The sequence below is a fragment of the Leptonychotes weddellii genome, chromosome 14 (genome assembly GCF_054177405.1).
Source record: "Leptonychotes weddellii isolate Sample4059 chromosome 14, ASM5417740v2, whole genome shotgun sequence".
In the NCBI taxonomy this organism is placed as follows: domain Eukaryota; kingdom Metazoa; phylum Chordata; class Mammalia; order Carnivora; family Phocidae; genus Leptonychotes; species Leptonychotes weddellii.
In genome coordinates, this window is record NC_138382.1 from 25,114,889 (window position 1) to 25,122,493 (window position 7,605).

The window sequence follows — 7,605 nt, forward strand, 5'->3', positions numbered from 1 at the left end:
AGGTAGTGGATGTTTTCTTTTCCTGAAGTAGTTGGTTAAGTCATTCTGCATTTCCTTCTTTCTACCTGATCATTTCAATTCTGTGCTTAAAATTACTTGAATCCAGCCCTGAACATTCAATTACTACGCAGTGATTACTACTCTGTTCTCTGTAACCTCATGCAGCACGACAGAGAATGCATAGCACTCCTACTCCCTTCGGACTTGTTGATTAACTGATTGATTATAAAGTAGGATGGAAGTTCATTCTGGTTTATATCACTTCTATAAAATTAATGATCACCTCAAAAGTGGTTCTAGTTTACATTCAACAGGAACTGCGAAGTAATTTTCACTGAGCTTGAGGTTTTTCTCTGATTAAAAATATACTTTCCCATTTTCTTTAAAGTTGAATTTCAAAGAAAAGTTGCTGGGATTCTCAGTACGAAAGAAGTGAGTCAGGTTTGTGGTGGTGAGGTATGAAGACCTTTAGCAGCCGATGCTGAGAGAGGAGGAGGAAGTGGGGTGTGCTGCTGTGGACAGGGACGCTAGGCTTCCATGAAGCCAAGCATTCTGTACCTTTCCTCAGAGTTCCAGGAGATTTAAAAGCATTCTCTTCTTAGCAGTTGATACTTCAGGTGGGTGCCAAGTCCCACCATATTTATTCAGACTGCTTAATGTGAGTGGTCAAATTTAGGACCAAATTCCACATTATTTCCAGAGAGAATATTTTAACATTTTTTCTGTAGGCATTGACTTACTATAAATGCATTTCAATTAAATATACCCAAATATTTGCTGACGAAATACCTCTTCAGGTCGTAGCTGAGTCTCCCCCACATCAGGCCTCCATCCACTCCTGGTCATTTCACTGAATGTGCTCCCATTGCTTCGGTGGCGACTCATTCCATTTTAGGAATTTTCTGAAAGAGGTTTTCCTCCAACTGGGTTCTTATAGGTCTCCTTGGAAACTTGCTCCTGAATTTAATCCCTCTGCTCCATGCCAGTTGAGTTTTCATTCTAGTCCAGACATGTTTGAAGAAACTTTCCAGGCCTTAACTCTCCGTGGCCTGTTTTGGTCCTGATAAAACCTCACAGTACTTCCGTTTGAACCAACTCTTGCTCCGCTCCTATTCCCATCTGCTACAAGATGTTGTGACTCTACATCTGAAGTGGGAATTTGTTTGGCCCAATTGAGCTTCTTTAAAAGCCCTGAAAGTTCCTGTGTTTATTGTCTTTTGCCTTTGAGGTCTCCAGGCTTGCTTACCTCCCATGACCTTGTGTCCCTGAGTCTTCTTGGATGTAAACAGTTTCACAGCAGCAAAACTACAGCTCTCATTGACCTTGGCAGCAGGGCAGTGAGTAATGGTTTTCAGAGAGAAATCTCTTTTTGAACACATTTTGCTCCATATCTCCTGGCCCCAAAAGGGCTACTGTTAGCAGCACTCAGACATGTCATTTCATCTCCACATGATCTTATTTTTAGATGAGTATCTTCAAAAAAGCAAACTGAGACATTTGCCTTCATCTTTCAATTATCTTTCATTCCTTGTTCTCATCAAAAATAAAGACTCTCATTTTCCCACGTCTTTGGGGGCATGTCTCCATATTTAGCCTTCTTTCAGAAGAAAGATATTTCTACCTTCTTCCCCAACTAGCCTTTGACCTAGATCTCTCTGTTCTCCCAAAGGCCAACATCCCCATCCCAAATCCTTAGGAAAGAAGCACAAGCTGGTTTCTGCCCCCAAATAGCACTGCACAGAGAGACAGTGTCCGCTGATTTCCACCCTTTGCCCTCCTGCCCCCTGACACCTACCCCAAGAGCTTCATGGCAAACCGTATCTGAGCAGAGACCTGGCATAGATTCCAGAAGGGAAAAGAGCTGGGCTCAGGGTCGGGGTGAGACCCGAAAGACACTAGTTCCCTGAGCGTAATAGCCCCTTTACAGTGGGATGCCTTTACACAGCCTGAATGTGGCTTCCTGGGGTGCCCCTTTGTCTAGAAACAAACCTGGGTCAAGGGGAGAAGTCCAGAATGAAGCGAGTAATGCTTCTCTGCTGTTCCATTTACGGATTTGTTTTCCCAGGGTAGGGGGCCAGACATCGCTTGCTAATCATTTGGAGACCAGGATTTGCAAACCTGATGCATGCAGATCAACAGCAGTCCTGTTTCGCTAGTACCGCTTTTTATTTATTTATTTATTTTAAAATTTTTATTTATTTATTTTTTAAAATGTGGGATGCTTCGCGGATTTGCGTGTCATCCTTGCACAGGGGCCATCCTGATCTCTGTATCGTCCCAAAGTTAGTGTATGTGCTGCTGAAGTGAGCACACTAGTACCACTTTTTAAGAAATCCTTTGACTTTAAACTCCTTCTCTAGCTTGCCTCGGCCCAGCTGCTCCCTGCACCGCTGCCTAGGTGTTCGGAGTGTCCAGCCTCTGAGACTCAGCAAGCACACACTGAGGACCCCCGAACTCTTGGCTCTGTGTTAGGCACTGTGGGGATGCCTTGGACAGATGGGGCAAAGGCGGCAAGCTCCTCCCTAGTGAAGTGCTCTGGGACTTAGGATCTCCAGAAGATAAAGCATGAGATATGTAAGGGGCGAAGTGAATGTAGTTTAGACAAAGGGATCAATGTTGGCCAACAGAGCCGGGGGAGGCGTCTTTGTGTGGATGAAGAAGGGATTATTGAAGGGTAGGGAGGGTTTGTGAAGAGAGAAGAGCAATCAGAGATTCCCGAGCCAAGATGTAAGTCAGGGGGCAGGAGGAGGAGAGGCTTGCCCCCCTCACGGGTTTGTGTTGAAGGAGCAGTGGGAAGTTGGGTCTGACTCTGAGAGTTGCAGATTACTATCATTTTTTTTTTTAAAGATTTTTATTTATTTATTCATGAGAGACAGAGAGAGAGAGAGGCAGAGGGAGAAGCAGGCTCCCAAGGAGCAGGGAGCCCGATGCGGGACTCGATCCCAGGACCCTGGGATCATGACCTGAGCCGAAGGCAGACGCTTAACCATCTGAGCCACCCAGGCGCCCCAGATTACTATCATATTGACAACGGCTTTTATTCCCCATCTCCTTTAATGCTCTTGTAGTCAGTATTTGGAGGGTACGATTTTGTCTCACTGCGTTGCCTGAGCAGCCAAGCTGGACTGCTGGGAACGGGTCCTCCAGGCCACATCAACCAAAGCAGGACTTTGGATTCATTTCTCTGTGATCATCTCCCATTAGAATCCTCTTGATTTTCACACCGCAGAGTGAAACCCAGCAGTCTTCCGCAGCCATGCCCCGGATCATCAGGTACATGAAAGACTTCATCCTAGAGCTTGAGCCATACGCTGAGCCTGCCCAAGACCAAGTCTAGTAGCAGAGACCACGTAAGCGTCAAATGACCAGCTAGAATAATCAAGTTAGGTTTACTTTGTTATTTTGTATAGCATGTACTGAATTTCTAAAACAGGGTGGGTTTATTTTTATAATCAATCATTGCACTAAACCAATGTGTTGATAATCACGTTTGTTTCAGGTATTATTACTTTACGGGTTAATTGTTGGAACAGTTAACCAGCAATAACAGGAGGCATCATTCGCTTTCTCAGCCCCTCGGCTAATTTGGCTACTCACAATTATGAGAGTCTTTTGAAAAATATTGGTAGCTTCTAGCAGTTAAAGGTTTATGTCCCTTCCCCTAGACAACCTCACCTCCAAGACATATGTTTAAATGAAAACAAACTCAGATCACATTCTGCCACCTACACTCAAACATGTACTAGCAGGTAAATCATTCAACTTCTTTGCCCCATTCTCTGGTCTTTTTAGGAACGATGACAAGCCCCTTGCAGGAAATTTTCAGTATGATGTGGTCACAACGAAATTTTGACATCAGGATCAGGGGACAGAGGTGACAGAGACGGCCTGCCCTCCATTAGCTGGGGACTATGGGGCAGAATTCTATCCCTAGGGTATCATTCCAGAAGGTGTTGGACTGCTGGGACTGCCAGATCAAAGAAGGAGGTGCCCGTGGAAATCTTCTTAGCCAACCACATGTTTTCACACCCCTCATTTCTCTGGAGCAGACTTACTTCTAACACTCCCTGTGGTAAGGAACACACCCTCTGAGGCAGATGGAAATAGGGTTATTTGAAGCCCTTGCTTTTGTTTCTTTTGGAGCCTAAATTCCTGATAAGAGTTCTTTATATGTTAACCAACAACTGTTGACTAATCACCCAAGAGCACAGATGAAAGTAAAGTATAATCATAGATATCATCTGGTTTGTCTATATTTTAGGTCCCCTCCCTTTAATCCCCAACAGCTGTCCTGCAGCCACCTCCAGTAAAAATATAACCTAAGTCAAAGAGCATACTTGCTACATACATGCAGCTTCCATCCAAATCCTCCGGCACCTCCCAGCCCCTCTGTAGTTGTAATGAGATCATTGAATTACTCCTCTAGAGAAATACAAGAGCCACTCCTGCTGGAACCCAAATCTGAATGAGTGATTTCACAGAGACCCCGAGACAGCTACTTGGATCCATATATAGTAGATGCTGTGATGCATTGCTCAAATGCCCCTTCAGGAAGGAAGGACTTGTTCCCTGAGCTGCTGAGAATTCGGCAGGAGGCAGGCTGAACTTCTCAGACCCTCTGTGAATTGCCCAGGTTGAAGACAGCTACTTTATCTAAGGTTACTCCCCAGGGTTGCAAGTTCCTGCGACAATGGACATCCAGACTGGTCAGTACTGGGATATAAAAGTCTGGCCCCTTGTCTCGATACCTTTGGTCTGTCCCAGCTCCAGAACTCCCAGCATTTCCCCTTGCCCAACCCTGCTTCCTTCCCTTTGCCTACCTCCTACACACTAATCTCCATCTCAGAATCTTGTTCTTTTGGAATAATTTACTACAAAATCATAGGTTTGCAGGGGCGCCCACGTGTCCTTGCTGAAAGTATAGCATATTCATACCAGAAAAGGAGCTGGAAGCATCCCGAAATGGAAGGACCTAAAGCAGGGTACCAAACAGGACTGGGTCCTCTGGGCTCCACACCATCTGTACCGTCTATTCTGGGGATGCCTGCGTTCTGCTTCAGGACCCTTGTCTTCTAGGTTTGGATCATTCATTCCACTGTTCAAAAGATGATCTTAAGGCACCGTGTCTTAAATTCCATAGTTACAAAGGCCCTTGTTAAAAGAATCAAATAATTCTCCAAAGTTTATTTGACAGAGGCTGTTGGTTGAGCCCTGACATTAGTTCCTGCCTTCTTTAATAATAGGACTTCTGTGTTTTAGCAGAGCACTTGGCCAACAGCTGGTTACTGCCCTTCCCAGGCTCCCTTGCAACTTAGTTAGGCCATGTGCCCACAGTCTGGCCAGTGGATCTGTGCTACTTCTGGGGCGAGTTCCTGTCAAGGTATGCACAGGTGCTGCCCTGACCCATTGCCCCCTCCCACTGGTTGGCATGACAAGAACTAGAATGGCTGCTGTGGCCCCCGAGATGGAAGCCACATTTGGGGGTCATAAAGCCAACCCTTCAACCCAAATTGCTTCTCTCTGGGCCATATCAAACAAGAGCAAGATATACCTAAATCATTTGAGCATTGGTATTTTGAGGTTTTTGTTTGTTTGTTTTGTTTTTTATTAAAGCAGCATGGCCTGTATTTTCATCCATATAGCCTGGCTGTTTTTTGAATCCTCTTTTCTTTTTCCCAGAAACAACCATAATAGGTTTAAATAACATATTTCGATCTGATATTTCATATTTAGACATTCTCTATTGAGTTTCCAGTTTGGACAATGAATATTCTGTTCTCTTTCTCCTTCTCTCCCACCCTCCCTAGCCCACTGCATGCCTGCTACCTTTCCCCCCTCATCCTCCAAAATAGTTATGTTGTCATTTTAAATAGATAAATATTTAGTGTTTATATAATTATGACAATGCAAATGGCATCTAAACTGATCTCTGCAGGGCACTATGGATGCTTTTAAATAATACTTTCTTTGTCCCAGAGATGATATTGAGCTATTTATTTTTTTCATTTTCTTAGCTTCCCATTGACTTATCATTAATTCAAACCTAAACATTCCCCCAGTTGTATGATCTCCTTTGAATATGTTGAAATGCACTTGGGATGCAATCAGTTTTATCTCCCTGAAGAAATATTCCCACGGTTTTCTGACTGGCTCCATCTGGACTAGCTATTCACTAAGGCTGAGGTGTGTGTTTGATCAGCCATCTTTAATTGGACATCAGTATCAGTTCTTTTTTTTTAAGATTTTTTTTTTTTTTTATTTGAGAGAGAGAGAATGAGAGAGAGCAAGCACAAGAGAGGGGGAGGGTCAGAGGGAGAAGCGGACTCCCTGCCGAGCAGGGAGCCCGATGCGGGACTCGATCCCGGGACTCCAGGATCATGACCTGAGCCGAAGGCAGTCGCTTAACCAACTGAGCCACCCAGGCGCCCAGTATCAGTTCTACAAATTTGGATTGATTGCTCTGCAGTCTTAATCCTTTCTATGGGCTACAAGGGCTACTCCCGCTATGTGATAGAGCATGTCTCCCTCAGGCTAACCTGGGAGGGCTCCATAAGCAAATACCCTCCTTGGTGGAGGCATTCTTCTGAGAGCAGTAACAACATTCTGCACAGGGAAGACATTGCAAATCTCCGAGCTGGATCAATGTCTTCCTTTTAGGAGTTGAGACTTAAAACTCTTTCTGCATTAGGCGAAAAAATTAACAGCATCCTTAAAAAGCCTCTAACTCAAGGTAGTACTGTTTAATTATTTCAAATTCAGTATTGTTCAAGCTACACCATTGCACAGGGATACTGACCAACCTTCAACCTGACAACAGTCCCAGATATTTTGGGTATGGCACCAGCGCATAATTTTTTGGCCTTTGTCCAAGTTCAGGTTTAGATATAACTCTTACCAAGAACGCCTGGAATATAAACAACGAAGTTTAGAACTTCAACAGAACCCCCTTCCTCATGTTCTTTTACTGCCAACACAGCCAGTCATTCCCCCCTGCCTGGGAATACTGGGAATTTAGCTCACCTTGGCATATTTTATTATAAGATTAAACCATTGCAGGGAGGTGATCTGTCCAAAAACAGGTGGACACTGGTCAACTATTGTGAGTCTCATTCTCCCTTCAGTTATATTTCCTAAATTCCAGTATAATTTTGGATGGTTGAACAACCATCGTGGTCTGATGAAAGCTTATCACCTGAGAGTAGCCAAGGAGAGCAGAGTGAAGATCACTGTTTCTCACTGGGCTGATGTGATGCTAAACCAGTCAGTGCAGCTCCCTAACACACACACACACACACACACCCTAACAGCAGCACAAACTCAATGTTTGATCATTTCAATCTGGCTACTGATAAAAATTTATTTTATTTTTTTAAAAGATTTTATTTATTTATTTATTTGAGAGAGAGAGAGAGAGTGAGAGAGAGCATGAGAGGAGAGAGGGTCAGAGGGAGAAGCAGACTCCCCGCTGAGCAGGGAGCCTGATGCGGGACTCAATCCCGGGACTCCGGGATCATGACCTGAGCCAAAGGCAGTCGCTTAACCAACTGGGCCACCCAGACACCGGAAAATTTTCAAAAAAAATTAATGTAAGGAAATTAAGAGTTG

At 44.3% G+C, this 7,605-nt stretch overlaps 1 non-coding gene across 1 annotated transcript; it reads right to left on the minus strand.

The window, feature by feature from the left end:
• Nucleotides 1-2,207: 2,207 nt before the first annotated feature.
• On the minus strand, nucleotides 2,208-2,311 carry LOC115938709 (U6 spliceosomal RNA). Its single transcript, XR_004073747.1, has one exon. It is a non-coding gene; the product is annotated as a U6 spliceosomal RNA (small nuclear RNA).
• Between the last annotated feature and the right edge of the window lie 5,294 nt (nucleotides 2,312-7,605).